This window comes from Triticum dicoccoides, chromosome 2A (assembly GCF_002162155.2).
Source record: "Triticum dicoccoides isolate Atlit2015 ecotype Zavitan chromosome 2A, WEW_v2.0, whole genome shotgun sequence".
Classification (NCBI taxonomy): domain Eukaryota; kingdom Viridiplantae; phylum Streptophyta; class Magnoliopsida; order Poales; family Poaceae; genus Triticum; species Triticum dicoccoides.
Window position 1 is genome coordinate 312066321 of NC_041382.1, and position 22902 is coordinate 312089222.

A 22902-nucleotide genomic window follows, 5' to 3' on the forward strand; every position below is an offset into this window, starting at 1 on the left:
ACACAAATCAACCACGTGCAACTCAAACAACATGATGCAAAGATGGTATGCTATGCGGGATGCGATGCGGGATGCATATGCAAGATTTGACAATAAATGCATGAACCTGGCCTCAACTTGGGAATCCAAGTGTGCCACTGGAAAGATAAGATGAAATCACTTGAAAACGATATAAAGAACGCCGGAATCGGAGTTACGGTTTGGAAATGGCAAGCAATTCAAATGTGACACCGGTCTACGATTTACAGCAAGTAGTCATCTAAATACAACGAAATGAACATGCTACAGCATTCAAACATGGCAGGGATGCATTCATGATGCTTAACAAAAGTCTAGCACTGAGCTACGGCCAATTCATCCATTAACAGGTTCAAACAAGCATGGCAAAAATGCATATGGTAAATAGATCTCAGACTTGGTGAAATTAACACTTGTCTGGAATTTCAGATCAGGTAGCGCTCTTCGGAGCAACAAAACTACTTGCTACAGGACCTGAACATGACAAAGTAAAGCATGGAATGGAGCTACTCAAAGAGCTTAACAAAAGTCCCTTAATGACCTTGAGCCAAAAGGGATCAAAAAATACAATTGCAAGCATGTGAACATGGCAAAAACATAATCAGATCACAGACTTAGTGAAAACTGGAGCATGCTGAAACATATCTCAAGAAGACATGTTTATGAGCTCGATGCACTCACTACGGAGCAATTCATGACAATTTAAGCATAAACCCATCAAGAATACACAAAATGCAAGCTAGACATGGCAAGAACAATAACATAGCATGCACGGATCAACTACAACATCATCGGCAAAATTGCAAACAAGTTGACAATCTGCCCAGATTCACAAAGTAGCAAAAGTAGAGCTCGATTTACTCAATCTAGGGTGCTCCATAATTGCAAACAAAGACATGGATGGATAGAGCACTACAATATTAACAAAACATCCTTACTGATCATCCTCAAAAGAGGCACGGATCACTAGGAAACAAGAAGAACATATGGCAATATGAGATAAACAGCTCAAGGACTTAGTGGAATTGCTAAGTCCCTGAAAACAGAATTACCAAGTGCCTCACTTGGCAAGCTTGTGCTAGTCACCACACGCATCACAAAAATACATGGGTTGCACCTCTGAAAAGACGACAAAGCCCTTAACCAAACATATGTAGAGATTATGGGCATATCATGCACACAATAATCATGGCAAAAATGACAAATGTCTAAATGGAGTAGCAGATCTGACAATTATCTCAAGTAGCCCTCTTCTAACAGCATTTCGGGCATCAAGATGAACTCAAATGAAAATGATGCAATGGAATGAAATGATGTACTCTCTAAGATGAACAATTTGATATGCTATATGCCAAAAACGGAGTTACGGATGCAAAGTTACGGCACGATGAACAGGAGGACATGGATCTGGGATTTCGAGGACTTAGAAGAAAAACCACCTCGCGGAATTAGGGTTTACTGTAGACGTCCAGATCTGGATCGCGGCGCGCTCTACGAGGATGGCCAGACTCTCGCCGGAGTCACAAGGAGAGCTCGCCGGAGGGGGGGATCCGGCGATGAGGGGTGCGTCGGAGAGGGGGCCGGGGAGGCGCGGCCGGGCGCGGGACCAGAGGGGGCGGCGAGGGGCGCGGGCCCGGGGCGGCGATGGTGGCCGCGGTCGCCGGCGAACTGCGGCAGCAGGGCGGCAAGGCTCCGGCGGGAAGCGGTCGGCGGCGCTCGGGCGGCTGAGGACAGGCGGCGGAGGAGACGAGCCGGGCTCAGGCGGCGCGACTTGGGCCTCGGGGGCCCTCCACGGGCTCTGCGGGCCGGCGAAGTGGGCGCGCGGCTCGGCGAGTCGGCGACTGACATGTGGCGATGGCGGGCGGTGGCGGACACGTCCGGCCCGAATCGGACGTGTCCGGCGGCGAGAGGTGGGAGGAGACTAGGTTAGGGTTGGAAATGACTTGAAATTTCGGGGAGGGACCTATTTATAGAGGTAGGAGGGGCTAGGGAGCTCCAAATGGAGTGTGGTTTTTGGCCACGCGATCGTGATCGAATGATCTAGATGATGGAGAAAGCTTAGGTGGGTTTTGGGCCAAATTGGAGGGGTGTTGGGCTGCAACACACACGAGGCCTTTTCGGTCCCTCGGTTAACCGTTGGAGTATCAAACGAAGTCCAAATGATACGAAACTTGACAGGCGGTCTACCGGTAGTAAACCAAGGCCGCTTAGCAAGTCTCGGTCTAATCCGGAAATGTTTAAACCCCACACACGAAAGAAAGGTAGAAATGACCACCGGAGGAGAACGAAGCGTCGGAATGCAAAACGGATAACGGGGAAAATGCTCGAATGCATGGGATGAATATGTTATGCAAATGCAATGCACATGATGACATGATATGAGATGCATGACAACGACCACAATACACGGAGAAAAAAACCCGAACCCGAGAAAATAAAATAACTTAACGCCGGAAACGGCAAGAGTTGGAGTACAAATTGGGAAAGTTACATCCTGGGTGTTACACCTCACTAGGATCGCCGCGGCACGATGAGCGCACATGCCTTGAGTCTCGATGGCAGCACATACGTGTTCGTGGCCCGTGCGTCGTACGCATGGATTGTGTCCGCGCTGGACGGTGCGCACGAGGAGATGAGATGATATCAGTTTGGCACAATATAATCCTCAGTTCAGACTTCGAGCTCCAGCTTGACTGGAAAATGGGACGCAAGAAACGGCCTCATTAGCATCCCGGCACGGCGGTGGTTTCCCTGCCTCATTAGCATCAAGCATGGGGTACGGTGTTCCATTTACGTATTCATATTTCAGTGTAATTAGCATCCGTGTTCATAATTCTTATTTCTCCATTTACAAATAGTTTTAGGGAATAACTAAATACTACTAATTTTGAAACAAATAAAATTATTTGAACTAAGACCAAGTGTAGCTTGATTCTCTTTTTAGTTTCTAACAGAACAAGGAATTGGTTTTCTATCTAAAAGCCGAATAATCAGACTTATAGAACCATCCACAACATAGAAATAATAACCATACATTTATAACCTGGGGAAAATAACCATTCATTTAGTTTTGTACTTCTATCACTTTACTCGCTCACAATTTATTTTAGCCGTAAACAAGTTTTCTAGGTTTCTAACTGAGCTGGCATGGTGCTTCTTTACATAATGTTTTCTACTTATAAAGAAGGGGATTGCTTAGGTCCTTTCAGTCGTTGTCGGGGATATACCCCGCGGTGTAACCCGGCCAAACTTGGCGACTCACTAATGACCCGCCCTGAGTTGGCGACTCACGAAGTGACCCACCCGGATCTCTCCACTCACTGATGACCTAGCTGAGCCTGGTCACTTATTGATAACCCGGCAGGCGGGTCAGAGGAGCGACAAGACCCGGTGGCCCAGAAGGCAGCTCATGGGAAGGCCGACTTATGTTCTTGTGGGCCGACTTAAGATGAAAGCATAAGGAATATTCTCCTACAAAGGAAGCAAGACTAGGACTCTAGTTGTAATAGAGTAATCCTAATCCTACTAGGACTAGTCATGTAACCCGCCCCTTCAACTTATATAAGGAGGGGCAGGGCACCCCAAGAGGGACAGGTTTTCACAAGTTAGGTTTAGACAGACAAGTCTATAGCTCTTGAGATAGAGCACCCTTGTAACCGTGATCATCATCATCAATATCAATGAAGAAGGATATAGGCTTTTACCTCCACTGTGAGGGGCCGGACCTAGGTAAAACCTCGCGTCTCTCGATTTCGACAAACTCCTTCAAGCTACTACATAGATGCGTTGGCCTCACGACTAAGTCCGGACACTAAGGACATCTGCCGTGACAATTCCATGATAGTTGGCGCCCACCGTGGGGCATGCGCATGGTGGTGTTGAGTTCTTGGATGGATTTCTCTCTCGCAATTATTCCGATAAAGAAGAGCTTGTTTGAAAGGATCTACCTCGGAAGTTAGGGTTTTGTTGTAGGCACCGCCGCACACGTCTGTGGCGATCCATCCAAGGACGAATCGATATCTACTACGGTCGAGACCGTCATTTTCTCCGGAAACCTATTTCGCCAGCGCTGATACAGGGAGGCATGAGCCGCAAGTTGTTCTTCGACGAGATCAAGACCAAATTATTTCCGGCCATGTACGTCTACCTGGAAATCCATTGCTGTCAATTCCGAGGTTGGAGGACCGGTGAGTGTCCGCTGCGGCATAAAAAAGGAAAAAGGGGGAAGACCATGACCCGGAAAAGAATGTGGACATGGGTACGGTTTCGGCCCTATCTAGAGTCGCCCACTCCTCTTCTTCCTACGGCAGCTCGGTCACAAGCCGGCCTCGCCGGCCGCCGCTGTCCGCCTTCGACACCTCCGTCTCCGCCCACCTTAGCAGTAGCGAGGCTGAGCCGCCGCCTGCCGGGACCCGCCTGTACTGCCGCCTCCCTCTCCTTGGCCCTTCCTGCGCTCCTCCGCGGCTGGCTCCGCGTCGCCGCTGCTCCGGGCCAGGTTTTGCCTCGCACGCACTGCACTGCATCACAATTCATCGCGTCCGTGTCATTTTAGCCGACTTGGCGCGTTTTGCTTCGCTTGTTGGCAACCCCATCGCCACCGGGCTGGCGTGTACCTCAGCACTGCCTGCTAGCTCGCGCGCACACCCTCTTCACTAGCATCTCCGCTGGAGAATCGCCCCGCACTTTGAGCCGCCAAGGCTACTGTTTCAAGCTGCGACGCCAAGTTACCGTCGTTGTTGCGCTTTTGCCTCTGCCTCGCGAGTCGCAGCCTCCGCCGCCGGCTATTTTTGTCGTTGTGCCTCCTGTTAGAATAAATCCGAGGCATATCGTCGATCATCTGAGGACCATTGTTGTGTTTGTGTCGAATATTTTGTACTAGTTGGGTTACGCTTGGACTTGGTGGTGTAGTGTGGGTAGGATACTTGTAGTGTCGGAGTCGGACACGTTGTACCCTTGGCCTCTTATATATGAGGAGGCACCCCACGTTGTAACCTCATGACGACTAGATAGCGACAGGTTCGCAAGGGTTTACTGGCGGCTTGTGCCGGTGTCCGGGTGGCCGGTGTTGCGGCATATCGTCGATCATCCGAGGACCAAGCAATCACACGAGCACGACACCGAGATTTGTTAACGAGGTTCGGCGAACTCGCCTACTCCCCGGGGCAATGACTATGGGCGCTCCTTCCCGGGATACCGCAACACCGGCCACCCGGACACCGGCACAAGCCGCCAGTACCCCCTTGCGAACCTGTCGCTATCTAGTCGTCATGAGGTTACAACGTGGGGTGCCTCCTCATATATAAGAGGCCAAGGGTACAACGTGTCCGACTCCGACACTACAAGTATCCTACCCACACTACAACACCAAGTCCAAGCGTAACCCAACTAGTACAAAATATTCGACACAAACACAACAAACTCCACCTTGGCGAATATTCTCCACCACCTTGAATTTGTCCATGTGTCAAACTTCCATGTACTCCAGACTTGTGTTGTCTTCTTCGTAGCTTACTGAGAGCTACTCGACGAGTCTGCCCCAGACCCGCCACCGCCGTGGAACCCCGCTGCTACTCCCGCAACTCCACTCTCCGTGACTCCACCTGCAATAGTGCTCCCTTGCAACTTGTAAAGATGCGAAGCTGTCCTCGCTCCAATCATCACGGTCACCTCATCTTCCATGATTCTCATGGTCTTCTTATCCCGATCACAACGGAATACCATACCACCGTCATGAAGAACACCAAGCGAAATTAGATTCCTCTTTAGCCCCGGCACATGCCTGACTCCCCGAAGCATCCGCTCAACTCCGTCAAACATCTTGATTTTGAGGTCACCTACTCCAGCAACACGATAACCTGTGTCATCGCCCACATAGGCTAAACCAAATTTACCAGACTTGTACGAAGAGAACCAGTCCCTGTTGGGTGTCGCATGAAAAGAGCAAGCTGAATCCAACATCCACGCTTCACTTTTGGTTGACCGTCTGTCTGATACTATGAAAACATCACTACTGCTGTCTGAGTCATCACCATGAGTTGCCTTATTAGCACTGGCCCCACCATTGAGTTCTGGACAGTCCTTTCTCATATGTCCCCACTGCTTACACTTGTGCCACTGTATATTCTTTTTCCTTTTCTTGTTCTTCCCAGCCTCATATCCCTTCCGCCACTGCTCACCCTTGACTAGCAAACCTTCACCATGAGAGACTTCCACCGCGTTCTTCTTTCTCATATCATAAGATAGCAATGCCGCAGTAATATCCTCATTCTTGACAGTCTCCTTGCCGTGTGTCAAAGTAGTGATCAAATGGTCATAGGATGATGGCAACGAACAAAGAAGCAGAATTTCCCTATCCTCGTTGTCAACCGTCACACCCAAGCGTGTTAGATCCGTCACGACTTGATTAAAGGCGTTCATATACTCCACAAGATCTGAACCCTCCTGCATCCTCATCCCATACAACTTTTGCTTCAAATACACCTTGGTCGTCGCAGTCTTGGACATAAACTGACTTTCCAGCTTCTCCCAAATCTTCTTCGGCGAATTCTCATCCATCACATGATAAATAACCTGGTCCGACAGACACAACCGTATAGTCCCGGCTGCTTTCAACTGTAATTCCTCCCAGTCATCCGCCTCCATCTTAGCTGGCTTGGCTTCCTGCAACAACGCCTTCAAGCATCCCTGTTGTGCCAACAAATCTTTCACCCTTGTCTGCCATAACCCAAAGCTTCCAGTCCCGTTGAACTTCTCCACCTCAAACCTGGTACCCGATGGCACCATAGTTCTTTGTACGGCTGACTCTGTGAAAAATAACCAAACAGTCTTCGCGTGATCCCAAGTACACGAACTCCGTGTACTACTAGCAAACGAACCAGTTGGTTTCGTGAAAGTGCTCCTTGCACAACTCCAACGCTGGCTTATTGCTTTACCTAGCCTGTGCTTTCCGATGTACTGCTATGCATCAATGGATTTGTTTCTGGCCGATCATCTGTTGCTCTCGTCGTACGGTGACCCAGCCCAGGCTGCTCCTTTTATTAGCGCCTCATAAGTCTCCGCCTAGATGACGAGTTCCACCAGGACTCGGTCCTGCTTTTTTTTCCAAAACAAACTCAGTTTGAGCAGCGCCTCCACGTACTCGTACGTACGCCCGCTCGCCTGTGTTACGACCCAAGCTAGCCATGCTCCAGGCGCCTGCCACCTGCCGTGCACGCGCTCCCCTGGCGGGTTACACGCGTTGCCGCACACAGCGCCTCGTGCTCATGCCGCCGCTATTACGCGAGCCAGCCGCCGACTGCCATCACTGCTGAGAAGATCCTGAGTTCCCATTGATTTTCACGCCTCCCGTCAACGCCGATCTCTTCCGAGCTTTGATGCTCGCGATCGCTGGACTGTAGCTTGAATCAAACTGATCTCTCTCCTCTCGACTTTTCCTCCACATCAACACGCAACGATCTTCGTAACCTTGCTCATGATACTACTTGTTAGAATAAATCCAAGGCATATCGTCGATCATCCGAGGACAATCAATCACACGAGCACGACACCGAGATTTGTTAACAAGGTTCGGCGAACTCGCCTACTCCCCGGGGCAATGACTACAGGCGCTCCTTCCCGAGATACCGCAACACCGGCCACCCGGACACCAGCACAAGCCGCCAGTACCCCCTTGCGAACCTGTCGCTATCTAGTCGTCATGAGGTTACAACATGGGGTGCCTCCTCATATATAAGAGGCCAAGGGTACAACGTGTCCGACTCCGACACTACAAGTATCCTACCCACACTACAACACCAAGTCCAAGCGTAACCCAACTAATACAAAATATTCGACACAAACACAACACCTCCGAGCTCCTCCTCGACCCGCTAGAGCTGCTCCTTTGAGCCGCCACTTCGTCTACACTACGACGGCGGGTCATGCATCACCGCGGCCTTGAGCCGCCGTCGCTTGCAAGTCGCTCATCTCCAGTCCACCGCGGATTCGCCGTGCCTCGCTAGCATGCCGTCGCCACCGAGTCTTGCCTTGCCAAGGGCCCCTTCAGCCGCAGGCCACGGCTACTACGACCTTGCCGAGCCGCCGGCGGCCTCGCTCCTCTGTCACAAGTCGCCGCCAATGACGTCGGTTCAACAGCGTGCCTCAAGTCGCCACGCTATTACCCGCCCGTAGGATTGTTTCTGCAGATTCTGTACAATGCTTGACCCGATTGAAACCGTACTTGGTTAAGGAGATACTTTACAACAAGTATTCAGCTGTTGATGTTGCGTTTAAGGTTGGAGATCTAGCTACAAGCATTGGTCCGATTACAAGGCGCACGACAAAGCACAAGGCATTTGATGTTGGAGATGCAGCTACTGTCATTGGTGTTCACGACTTGTGTCAGACAAACTGACCAGCCCCGCGGTCGCCATGCCTTGAGGGTTGTGCAGTTTCAGACTAGTCAATCCATAGCAGCATCCCTTCCTTGCTTCCAACAATGTCATCCAACCTACAAATCCTCAACCTGAGTAAAACGATCAATAATATTGGAAAGGGTGACATGAAAGTAGAGCGAACGCTACAGTTTGGTAGCACTTGCTCTGATTCCCAAGATTTTACATGAAAAATTATGGAGGCAACTCACACATGCTCAAAAGGAGTAGCAGCTCACGCATGCGGTTGAAAATACAAATGAGCCTTTAATTTCTAGGCGGTCTTGTTTTCACCCAGAGATGTTCACAGAGGCAGTTGAGATAACACAAACTCGTTGAGATAACACAAACTCGAGGGTAATAGAGAAGCTGCCAGCTGCCTTAGTCCTCGAGGGGATACAAAAATATCATTTGCGTGCATATAAGGATCAAATGAAATTCAACAACTATACTGAAAAGTTATCTACGAACTTTACTTACGGGTCATCGGTTGTACGGACAAATCAGATGAAATCCATCTAAATCTATTTTTTGACACATATTGTTTTTGTCAAAAAACAATTAAATTGGTTTGTATATGTTTTATATACAGGACAATTATTTCAAAATAGCGTTGTATCGCGGATGATTGTCCTTGTCGTGCCGCTTAATAGAAGCGCCTAAGTTGCCGCTCTTGTGGACCATTCTATATCAGCACATCAGGGTCACACCCAGTCATGCAAGTTGTACAATGGACGTGTGCAAACCGCCGCCATATGGTTCGGTCTATATTATCAGCCGCCGTTGGCACCGTCTGCATGAGCAGTTTACTGAGTGCAAGCAAGTCACTGCTCGGGTAGCCCGGTTTTTTCTTCCAACAATTTGGAGGTAAATTATCATATATTATTGTAGGATCGAAAGTATGTCTAGAGGGGGAGTGATTAGACTACTTGACCAAATAAAAATCTAGCCTTTTCCCAATTTTAGTTCTTGGTAGATTTTAGCAACTTTGGACAAGTCAAGCAATCTTAACACAATTCAAGCAAGCATGCAAAGAGTATATGAGTAGCGAAAAGTAAAGCATGCAACTTGCAAGAATGTAAAGGGAAGGGTTTGGAGGATTCAAATGCAATTGGAGACACATATGTTTTTCTCGTGGTTCCGATAGGTGGTGCTATCGTACATCCACGTTGATGGAGACTTCAACCCACAAAGGGTAACGGTTGCGCGAGTCCACGGAGGGCTCCACCCACCAAGGGTCCACGAAGAAGAAACATTGTCTATCCCACCATGGCCATCGCCCACGAAGGACTTGCCCCACTAGCGGTAGATCTTCACGAAGTAGGCGATCTCCTTGCCCTTACAAACTCCTTGGTTCAACTCCACAATCTTGTCGGTGGCTCCCAAGTGACACCTAGCCAATCTAGGAGACACCACTCTCCAAGAAGTAACAAATGGTGTATTGATGATGAACTCCTTGCTCTTGTGCTTCAAATGATAGTCTCCCCAACACTCAACTCTCTCTCACAGGATTTGGATTTGGTGGAACTCTCTCTCACAGGATTTGGATTTGGTGGAAAGAAGATTTGAGTGGAAAGCAATTTGGGGAAGGCTAGAGATCAAGATTCATATGATAGGAATGGAATATCTTGGTCTCAACACAAGTGTAGATGGTTCTCTCTCAGAAAAAGTAAGTTGGAAGTGTAGGTTTGTTCTGATGGCTCTCTCCACGAATGAAGAGGTGGTGGAGGGGTATATATAGCCTCCACACAAAATCTAACCGTTACACATAACTTCCCAAACTCGGTGGGACCGAATGGTTAAACTTGGTCGGACCGATTCAACAAAGCTAGTGACCGTTAGGGTTTTCGGTGGGACCGACATGCAACTCTGTAGGACCGCTATGATTAGGGTTAGGGCATAACGTAATCTCGGTGAGACCGACTACGCAAACTCGGTGGGACCGATTTTGGTAATAAGCTAACCAGATAATTGGTCACGTAAACTCGGTGGGACCGATCGCTCATTTCGGTGAGACCGAAACGTTACGAAGGGAAAACTGAGAGTTTACATTGCAATCTCGGTGGGACCGATCGCACATCTCGGTGAGGCCGAAATGTTACGAAGGGAAACAGAGAGATTACAACCCCACCTCGGTGAGTCCGAGATCCCTATTGGTGAGACCGATTTGCCTAGGGTTTCTGGCAGTGGCTATGACATTTGAAACTCGGTGGCGCCGGATAGAAAGAATCGGTGGGGCCGAGTTTGACTTTTGGTTTAGGTCATATGTGGATGTGAGAAAGTAGTTGAGGGTTTTGGAGCATATCACTAAGCATTTTGAGCAAGAACCTCATTAAGCAACACCTCATCCCTCCTTGATAGTATTGGCTTTTCCTATAGACTCAATGTGATCTTGGATCACTAAAATGGAAAATGTAGAGTCTTGAGCTTTGAGCTTGAGCCAATCCTTTGTCCTTAGCATTTTGAGGGGTCCACTTTTCTCATCCATGCCATGCCAATCACTGAGCTTTCCTGAGATATTAATCTTGAAATAGCACTAGCTCAATGAGCTATATGTTGTTAGGAATTACCAAAACCACCTAGGGATAGTTACACTTTCAATCTCCCCCTTTTTGGTAATTGATGACAACATATATATCAAAGCTTCGACAAATGATAATAAGAGTGAAAAACATTGTCGCTTTGAGAAGTATGTGAAAAGCTAGAGCTCCCCCTAAATTTGTGCATAGTTTAAGATTTGCTTTGGACTACAAATGCACAAAGAGTTAGGATCATGGGTTACTCTTCCATGTCACATACATCTTGGTGGAGCGCTCAAAATGATAATAATTAAAATACATGCACTCATCACCAAGCAAAGTGAGTGATCATATGGAATATAAAAGGATAATGTTATCCAACATGCATAAAGGTAGCTTATGATCAAACACATGATCATCCAAGTATCACACACAAGCATAAAGTATAAAGTATCTCAACCAAGCAAATAAACGAAATTCAACCACCAAGGAGAAACGCAAGAGAGAACAAAAGCAACACTCTCTCTCGAAGCCTATGATCTATACATTTTCTCCCCCTTTGGCAACAAGTTACCAAAAAGTTCATAAAAATGCATAGTGCTAAATCTTCTCTCGGGCTTGGTCTTCAGGTGGTGGTGTAGACAGAACTCGAAAGACGAAGGCGTCAGTTGATGTAGATGGAGCTGGTGGAGTAGGTGCTGGAGCTGGTGGCACTGAAGCTGTAGATGGTGCAGATGAAGTTGCTCTGGTGTCTGTGGCAGGCATAGCAGCAGACCTCTGACCTCTGGGCACTCTAGCAAAAGCATCAGTGGTAGACTTGCCCTTCTTCTCCTGCACTTCATACTGAAGTTGCTCAACGACTGACTGGATCTCAGTGACCTTCACATCTAAGTCATAGAACTTCTGCTCCACGATCCTCTCCAAGCTCTCCTGGTTTTGAGTCAGGGTAGCCAATCCCTTCTCAATCCTCAGAGTGGAGGCAATCAAGTAGCCAAGCTGATCTTGCTTGCTCTTCAGAAGATACTGAGATGCCTCTTCAGTGGTTGGCATCTTTGCAGCCTTTTCAGCCCCTGCCTTCTCCTTCTTGGCTTGTGCGTGCAGAGAAGATGGTTCATTCTCATCCATCACCACGGTGTTGTCCTCAAAGTCTGGGTAGATGGGAAGGTTCTCCTTGTCCAGCAGATATGTGCCAGTGCCCATCTTGGAGTTGATTAGCTCCTGGATCTGTGGGGCATACCCACAACTCCTCTTCTGATCTGCAGTTATCCTGTTTATGGTTTCCACAATTAGGCTCATGACCTTAAACTTCTGTGGAGCATCAAAAATGTGTAGCAAGTTTATGGAGTGACCTCTGATCATCTTGTGATCACCTGACTTTGGCAAAAGAGTGTGCCTGAGGATCCAGTTGATTGTTGGCAAGCCTGACAGAAGGTAATGTACTGATCCAAACTTGTGTGTCTCAAGAGCAGCATCTGGAATCTCTTTGTACATGTGTGCCATAGTGTTGTGATCCTTCTTATTCTTGGCATAGACATCCAAGTCATCTTCTTGTTCTTCTGGGGCATTGATCAACTGAGCCCATTCCGCAACTGTTGACTGGTACCTAGTGCCTTCAGACATCCAGACAATCCTTCCATCTGGGTAGAAATGAGCTGTGGAGTAGAACTGCATGATGAGCTCATCATTCCACTTTGTGAGCTTCTGAGCCACAAACTCATCGACTCCACACGCCTTGAACTGTCATATACACCAGGGAAGTGATCCTCATTTTCCTCAATGAATGTCCAATCGACCCATCTCATGTCACACACTATTGTCTTCTTGTCAAGCAACACTGTCTCATAGAAGTCCTACTGTTCCTTCGTATGGAACCTGTAGTCCACAGTAGTTCTTCTCCTGGTGGCATACGAATCAGACTCTCTCCATAGCCTCAATCATGAATCCTTCCTTATCTTCATGTTCTCAGCTACTGGATGAGCATCATTGTGGTCTGGAATTTTTGGCTTCAACTTCCTCAAGACATGTGACTCATCATCTTCTTCTTCCATTGCAGCTTCAGGCACTGGGGCCTTATTCTTCTCCTCAGCAGGGATGTTCCTGGTGCTCCTCTTTGGTTTTGGCTTTGGAGCTAGAGCAGCAGTCTTAGGAGCAGTCTTAGGCTTATATGGAACAGCCCCTGCCCTTATAGCATCTCCCATAAGCTTTTGAGCTTTGGGTGCTGGTGCTGCATCCTCTTCCTCTTCCTTTTCTTCAGAGTCTTTCATTATTGAAGATCTCCCAAGCACTCTGGCAGTGGTCTTCTTGACCCTCTCTTTCCTTTTCTTTTCTTCCACAACCTGCTCTTTGGGTGCAGATCCCAAAGTTTCTTGAGTGGATGTTTTGGCTTTTGACATGGGAGCTCTCTTGGCAGGAACCTTTTGCTTCATCCCTGGCTTAGTGGCAGCAGCTGTGCCATATTCGTTTTTCAGGACTTTCCTCTTTGAGATGGCCTCTTCCTCAGCAGCCACATAGTCCTCATCCTCTGAATCTGAGGTTTTTTTCTTTCTGGCCCTTGTGGCAGCCTTAGGCAAGTTGCTGCGTGTGCTCCTGCTTCCATCATCTGAGCTACTGGAGGGACTAGTGCCCTCACTCATGTTCACTTGCTCCTCAGACTTGTTCTGACTGTCACTCTGATCTGACATGATGCAAACACTGACAGCAGACCCTGTGAATGGATTATAGATGAGGTAGAGTGGATGAGCATCACAAAATGCAGAGGTTTTTGCAAAAGAATGAATCAAAAATTTAGTTTTAGTTTTCCACAGAAAGGATTTCAGATCTACCAATTTGAAATCTCGGTGATACCGAAGCAGCTATTGGAACCTAAACTAGTGAAGTCGATCAGACCAAGTCACAGTTCGGTGGCACCGAGACTGCTAGGGTTTCACAAAGACTCGAACTCGGTCACACCGATTTGCGATTCTCGGTCAGACCGAGAATCACATGTGCAATGGCCTGAGCCAAATCAGTGGAACCGATTTCAACAACTCGGTCGGTCCGAGATGGTTTCGGCAGAAACGTAACCCTAAATTTTCAATCCTCATCTAAACTACAGAGTGTTTTCATTGGATAGAGTGATCTCAATCGTGGCAAGATACATGGCAAAACAATGTGCTGGGGAATCAGAGTGAGAAGAACACAAAGATCAAGTCCATACCCTAGTTCGACGATGGACTTGCTACGGCGGCAACGGCGGAGACGATCTCGTTGACGGCGGTGGAGACCAGTGACTGGAGGCGGCTGGCGACGAGGAGGACGATCTGGAGACCCAGGGAGGCAGAGCAGGCTGAGCGCGGGCGAAGAGGTTCGGAAAGTTTTCCAAATTTTGGCCGGTGGGTATAAATAGCCTGACCCTGTCAGTGTGACCGAGTGGAACAACTCGGTGGTACCGAGATGCATTACTGCAAGCAGTTACTGCAACTCGGTGTGACCGAAAAGTTCAAATCGGTTGCACCGAGATTAAAAACCTAGATCAACTTAGTGATCTCGGTATGATTGAAATGGATGAATCGGTCAGACCGAAACGCATAAAGAAGTTTTGGAAGTTTAAGTCTATGATGAATCAGGGACTCCGAGTGCTCCTCACACAGAGTGGTTCGAATCTGACTTGATCAAACTTTGTGATGCAGCATGAATAGAGTTGGAGACGAGAAGAGCATAGATAGCTAGAGAAGGTTCTTAGGCATTCTTGTCCATCCACTTGGCAAGAGAAAAAGAAACCAACCAATAAAAACAACAAGTGGATGTCCTCGAATGAGTAAATTATGCAACCAACATGCTCACACAATAAAATGACAAATGAAGTATGTGGCAAAGCATGCACAAACAATTCTAGCATCTATCAAGCAATTGGCGATGGCTAGGTCATCTATATATGAATATATTGACTTAGGAGTCAAATGAGAACATTTGATCATAGGTCATACTCATCGTTTAAGCACAAGTGGGGTTACCACTTTTACATAAAGCGTTGTTGTGTTCACACCATTAGAGTTGCTTTAGCTCAATTCTTAGAGTAAAGCTCCCCCAAGATGTGAGATCCCCCCTAAGAGGGATGAACTAACCTTGGGTTTTGTCGATGATGAGTTCATGTAGGTGCTGAAGATGTGGATGCTCTAAGTTGATGTAGATCATTCGGAGCTATCCTTTGTAGTGAGTTGCACTTTCAATACCTACACGGGTTAGTCCCACAAGGAACAAACAAGGATATCCATAGACATAGAGTGATGCACACACAAGATGATGTCTATGAGAGCATTAGGTTACCTTGTCCCTTGTCTTACCAACAAGAGGGTTTGTGACTCCTTGAACTAGTGCAAGATGTGGAAGTTGATTGCACTTTTTCTTGCCAAAATGATAAGAGTGAAGTATGTTGGCGGAGTCACCCTCAAGAACTCTCTAGTTCTTCTTCTTCGGGATCCACATAATCTTGATGGGAATCCTTGGAGTTGTAGTCGTACTTGATGAAGTGGAACTTGATGTAGTCTTGGGAACCCACTTGACCAAGGCCTTAGGAGCTTCTTCAAATGCATCAATTTCCTCTTGAAGCTTGCCGTTGCCTTTTTCCTTGTGGTCTTGTGGTGGAAGATCATCTTGAGCTTGTGTCCCTTTGAAAGAAGTAGGATCATACTTCTCTTGTTGAGGAACAAACTTCGTCTGAGGTATTGATCTTCTTCCCACTCAACTCCATTGGCATTGAACTTTCATTCAAAACCAATACCTTGGTTCTTCCGGTGCCTTCCTTGCTTGCGTACAATTTCCTCGAATTGCTTACTCCCGAAAACGCTCTTGTAAACACCTTTCTCTATGATTCCCTTCAATAAGCTATTTTCTTGATCAAGTGTAACTTGGCTAAGAGAATCATTAGTGGAATCAAGAGAACTACTAGAAGCAACAATATTGGATTTAGCATGATTATTTTTACTACTAGAGGAAGAATCCTTCTTGTTCTTGTTACTAGACTTGACTTGAGGCATGTAAGTGGATAAGAGAAAGGCTTGGCAATGTAAGAATAACTTTTCTTGCGAAGATCATCATTGATTGCCTTTAAGAACTCATGCTCTTGCTCAAGATTGAGCTTCTCAAAACGTAATTTCTCATGAGTCCTTAAAAGTTCTTGATGATCTCCTAAGATGGTTTCATGAGCTAACTTAAGAGTATTTAGTTCTTTAGTTAGAAACTCAATCTTCTCCTTATCATTGTCATTCGTTTTATCTTGATTAGCATGATTAATTGATGTTTCATCATAGTATTCATCGCTAGAGTTGTCAACAAGTAAATCATCATCACCTAACAAGTCATCTTCATCACTATTGAAATCAACATACTCGGGGTGTGATACCTTTGGACCTTTGGCCATGAAGCATCTTCCAATTCGTTCATTTGGTGAATCAAATATGTCGTAGGAGTTTGTTGACACAAGTGCTAGACCGGCAACACCTTCATCTTGAGTATATTTTGAGTCGGAGTGATAGCTTCGCTCGGAGTGATTGTTGGAGTCGGAGCTGGATACCCATTCACCAACAGGAGCTTGATGTCTTTGTTTTGTGTAGCTCCTTGATGACTTGTCCTTCCTTTCCGAATCCTTGCTTCTCCGGGATGTTCTTTGTTCGTAACGATCATCTCTACTCCTTCTCTCTCTTGATGGTGATTCTTCTCTTCTACTTCTTCTTTTGGGAGAATCTTCTCTTCTCTTGTAGGGGGGCGTACACTCATTTGAGTAGTGTCCGGGTCTTCCACAATTGTAGCAGTTTCGCTCTTGACTAGAAGATCTTTTGTCATTGTAGGACCTTGACTTGGAACTTCTCTCTTTGCTTCTACTCTTGTAGAACTTGTTGAAGTTCTTCACCATTAGGCTCAATTCTTCATTGAAGGTATGTTTCTCACTTGATGATGTGGGAGCTACACGTGAGGGTTTGTAAGCACCACTTGACTTGTTATGGAGCTCCTCCTTATCCTTGCGTGACATCTCATGAGCAACAATTCTTCCAATGACTTCCGTTGGCTTGAGATCTTTGTAATTTGGCATCATTTGGATCAATGTGCATACGGTATCATATTTTCCATCCAAGGCTCTTAGGATCTTCTTGATGATGAATTTGTTGGTCATCTCTTCACTTCCTAAGCCGGCAATCTCATTTGTGATAAGAGCAAGCTAGAGTACATTTCAGCGACACCTTCACCATCCTTCATTTTGAACTTGACAAGTTGACTTTGAAGCACATCCAACTTGGATTCCTTGACGGATTCGGTACCTTCATGCATATCAATCAAAGTATCCCAAATTTCATTTGCATTCTCCAGACGGCTGATTTTGTTGAATTCTCGGGGCACAATCCGTTGAAGAGGATATCACAAGCTTGAGCATTGTATTGTAGCATCTTCAACTCTTCCACGGTAGCTTCACGGTTCGGTTCTCTCCCATCAAAGAATTCACCTTGCAAGCCAATACACACAATAGCCCAAACGGCAGGATTATGTCCAAGAATATGCATTTTCATCCTATGCTTCCAACTAGCAAAATTAGTACCATCAAAGTAAGGACCTCTACGGTGGTAATTTCCCTCGCTAGATGCCATACTCTCCTAGGTTGTGAAACCAAGGCTATGACCACCAAAAGCTATGGAAATCAAAGCAAATGGAGACCAAAGCTCTGATACCACTTGTAGGATCGAAAGTATGTCTAGAGGGGGGTGATTAGACTACTTGACCAAATAAAAATCTAGCCTTTTCCCAATTTTAGTTCTTGGCAGATTTTAGCAACTTTGGACAAGTCAAGCAATCTTAACACAATTCAAGCAAGCATGCAAAGAGTATATGAGCAGTGGAAAGTAAAGCATGCAACTTGCAAGAATGTAAAGGGAAGGGTTTGGAGGATTCAAACGCAATTGGAGACACATATGTTTTTGTCGTGGTTTCAATAGGTGGTGCTATCGTACATCCACATTGATGGAGACTTCAACCCACGAAGGGTAACGGTTGCGCGAGTCCATGGAGGGCTCCACCCACGAAGGGTCCACGAAGAAGCAACCTTGTCTATCCCACCATGCCAATCGCCCATGAAGGACTTGCCTCACTAGCGGTAGATCTTCACGAAGTAGGCGATCTCCTTGCCCTTACAAACTCCTTGGTTCAACTCCACAATCTTGTCGGAGCCTTCCAAGTGACACCTAGCCAATCTAGGAGACACCACTCTCCAAGAAGTAACAAATGGTGTGTTGATGATGAACTCCTTGCTCTTGTGCTTCAAATGATAGTCTCCCCAACACTCAACGATCTCTCTCAGGATTTGGATTTGGTGGAAAGAAGATTTGAGTGGAAAGCAACTTGGGTGAGGCTAGAGATCAAGATTCATATGGTAGGAATGGAATATCTTGGTGTCAACACAAGTGTAGGTGGTTCTCTCTCAGAAAAAGTAAGTTGGAAGTGTAGGTTTGTTCTGATGGCTCTCTCCATGAATGAAGAGGCGTGGAAGGGTATATATAGCCTCCACACAAAATCTAACCATTACACATAACTTCCCAAACTCGGTGGGACCGAATGGTTAAACTCGGTCGGACCAATTCAGCAAAGCTAGTGACCGTTAGGGTTTTCGGTGGGACCGACATGCAACCCAGTAGGACCGATATGATTAGTGTTAGGGCATAACGTAATCTCAGTGAGACCGATTACACAAACTCGGTGGGACCGATTTTGGTAATAAGCTAACTAGAGAGTTGGTCAGGTAAAGTCAGTTGGACCGATCGCTCATTTCGGTGAGACCGAAATGTTATGAAGGGAAAACATAGAGTTTACATTGCAATCTCGGTGGGACCGATCGCTCATCCCGGTGAGACCAAAATATTACGAAGGGAAACAGAGAGATTACAACCCCATCTCGGTGAGTCTGAGATCCCTATCGGTGAGACCGATTTGCCTAGGGTTTCTGGCAGTGGCTATGACATTTGAAACTCGGTGGCGCCGGATAGGAAGAATCGGTGGGGCCGAGTTTGAGTTTTGGTTTAGGTCATATGTGGATGTGAGAAAGTAGTTGAGGGTTTTGGAGCATATCACTAAGCATTTTGAGCAAGAACCTCATTAAGCAACACCTCATCCCTCCTTGATAGTATTGGCTTTTCCTATAGACTCAATGTGATCTTGGATCACTAAAATGGAAAATGTAGAGTCTTGAGCTTTGAGCTTGAGCCAATCCTTTGTCCTTAGCATTTTAAGGGGTCCACTTTTCTCATCCATGCCATGCCAATCATTGAGCTTTCCTGAGATATTAATCTTGAAATAGCATTAGCTCAATGAGCTATATGTTGTTAGAAATTACCAAAACCACCTAGGGATAGTTGCACTTTCAATTATCAGCCGCCGTCTTCACTGGATGGCTCAATGAGCAGGAGCACAAGTTGCCACCACTACAGTTTGGTCAACTTCAAAACAGCTAGTTGGGATGAACCATTGGCCGAGTTGCTGACACAGCTCATACAGGATCATTTATAACCCATTGCAGTCACCTCGACCTTCTGTGGATTCACATCGTGTTATCAACGCCAAAAAGACACATCTTATGCTATTCTGAAAATATGAAGAATCTCAAGCCAACTCTTTGAGTCCTCTTAAGACTCGGGGGCTATGAAGATATGACTCAGCAAATGTTGCCAGTTTCAGCAAATTCAAGAACCCCGGGACGCTGAAGGGAAAGATAACCCAGTCCCGAAGGCTACTATCATATTGATGAAAATTTAAAGGCCGTCAGAAAACTTCCAACTTAAAAAGAAGATTCTGGTTTAAGATCTGGCTCAAGAAAAATCTGTCTCTCACAAAGCTTTGAAGCTCTCAATATCTGGGTTAAGAATTTCCGGCTCAAAAAGAATTCAACTCTCGCAAATTCGAGTTCTCGGGAAAATTAAAATTTCCAAAGAGAACTTGCTGCCATGATGCACGGTTCAAACATGGGTATCCTTCCTTATAGGCTTGTCTTATTATGGACACTTGGGGGCTTCCTGCTCATTGAGCATACCTGTGAATATCCCTCTTGATCCGGCTCAAAGCCATAATTATAGGACATTTGGGGGCTTCCTGCTCATTGAGCATAGCTGTGAATATCCCTCTTGATCCGGCGCAACGCCACATCTTTAGATGGTCGCTTGGGGGCTTCCTGCGCATTGAGCATAGCTGTGAATATCCCTCTTGATCCGGTGCAATGCCACTCTTACAAATCACTTGGGGGCTTCCTGCTCATTGAGCATAGCTATGAATACCCCTCGTGATTCGGCTTATACGCCATAAAGCATTGGGGGCTTCCTATTCAAACATAGGTGTATTCACCAAAGAGAACATAGCGCTACTACCCTCGTGAGCTGGCTTGGAACGCCAGGTGTATTCACCAAAAATTTCTGGGTTCTCCTACTTTGTCGAAACTGCCACTCCGCCCGGGTAATCCCAGAATGACAAGCCGAACTCTTGATAGTCCATGAAAGCCGGCCGGATCCACAAAGTGTAAAAGGTTAATTCAGTGGCTTGGCGGCCCATGAAAGCCCTGGATATTTAGGCTTGGCGGCCTATGAAAGCCTAGTTTTCTCGATTTTGATTCATTGTCTTTTCCTGAGCATTTTTTGGAGTCATATATTTACACCATATTAACATATGGCTTGAGACAATTCAGGCTATGTAGCCTTCATCTCTATGGCTCATATTTGAGCATATCCGGAGTTTATTAACCCGCCCTGGCTTTGGACGTTAAGTCTTCAGTATATTTTGGATTGCGCCATTGGAATTCATGCGCCTATAAATCATTGGATTATTACCCTCACTGGGCATGGCAATGTAAGCCAACAGTATAAATCAATCCTACAGGTATGTTTTCCTGGTTATATGAATATGCGAGGTTTGATCACCCGCCCTGGCTTTTGACTTTAAGTTTCCAGTATGTTTAGGCTTGAATGGCCTTAATGCTAGTCTTTTCCACAATTGCATAAGACTATATTATGTTTGGGTTGTTACCCGCCCTGTCTTTTGACATTAAGTCACCATGGCATATGTTGTTTAAACTCTATGCAGGATTTGCAGAACTATGACTTATATAAATGATTAAGTTCAAGCTAATCATCAAAATTGATGTTTCAAAAGGGTTATCCATTCTGGATTTTCTAAAAGGCTATAAGCCGCCGGGTTATAAAAATTCCGGCTTACAATGAATGTGCATTAAGTCGCCATCAGCCAAGAGCCGCTGAGTATTTAAACTTTGGATGTACTTATCGACCGATAAGGTATTCACATCTTTCATACCCCAAATTGGCTGGATTTGCATGATGATATTGAATGATCGAGGTTTTCATACCGGATTATATTATTCAAATCTTGAATAGCCAGCATGGCTGGATTTTTTATTATGGTTATCAATAACTAGTATTATGATTGAGGTTTTCAAAGCCGCTCTAGAGTAATGGTTGTTATTTCTTCATTCAAGAATATCGGCTCACAACAGAGAGCAAGGTTCAATATTGATATGTAGAGCATTCAGCAATATCATCCAGACATAGGATATGATTTATTCTACAGTGGAAGGGATAGTCCCGAATCGCTGCAGGCTTACGACCCGACACTTGGGGGCCACATTATCCAAGTTGAGATTACATTAAATATGCAAGTCCCATGTCACCGCCAGCATGCACCATGGCTGTTGGGGGCTAATGCAAAGTCATTTTTTACTTGCCTTATTGAAGACCCGACTCATCACATCGTAATGAGCTGGCCCTTGAGGGCTACCAGTTGCGCCTGTCAAAAATTCAAGGTACACAAACCTTAAATCCATTATATTGAAGGGTTCATTGCTTAGTTAGTAGAGTACAAAGCTCTTAACCTTGTGGTCGTGGGTTCAAGCCCCACGATGGAAGCTACATCATATGATGTTATTTTCAATGAAGTATATATAAAGTCCCAACTCATATTATCTTACTAAGTCGGCCCTTGGGGGCCACACATTGTTGTTCAAGTGTACATGATCATTTCTACAAAGTCCCTGCTCAGTATTGCATAATGACATGGCCCTTGGGGGCTACACTGGTTGAAGTTTTTGTGAGCATAAGGCTATTACAAGTCCCAGGTTGCTGCAAGCATGACAACCCGACACTTGGGGGCTACATATGTGGAATATTCAGTTTTGACTAGTGACTGAGATGAACAATCTGGATTTCTTAAAGGTTGCAATATTTATACTGAAGCAAGTCTTAAGTTGTTACTACGCTCCCTTCTTAAGACTTGGGGGCTACATGTCACACCCTAGTTAGTTCAAGCATTAGAGTGTGCATCATGTTTAAATTCCTCTTAAATTTTAAATTGGGAAGACAGAACCCCCAACCCCCCTGGAAACAACTAGGGTTTACTAAAATTATTTTTCAATGAACCTGAAATGCCCTTCTAAAAAGTTCACTCTCTTTGTCTTGGGTTAGAACCTCTGGCAAAATTGGTGCACAATTTTCTAGGTCAATAGAAGGTCATTGAATTAAATCATAAGTATTTGACTTTGGGCATTTAAATGCTATAAAATAATTTAAATGCTCAAATAATTCTGGAAATAAATGTTTGCTGTTGGAAATATTCTAAACAGAGCCCACAATTATTTTCAGGATTTTTGGAAACGTTTTAGTATTTTTTTAATAAAGCCCAACAGTTGTAGTTAAATAGAAAAACAGAAACAAATCAAAAAAGAGAGAAAGGGAAGCCCACCTGGGCCTTACCTGTGCTGGCCCAGCCCACCTGGCTCGGACCAGCCGACTGGCCTTGCCAGTCGTCGTCCTCCTCCCGCCAGGAGGACGAGGAGCGCGTGGCCGGCGCCCGCGGCCACACGCCGGCCACCTCCTGCTTCTGCCGACGCCCTGGAGACATCCAGGGATGCCACGCCGACCCCCACGTCCGCCTCTCATCCT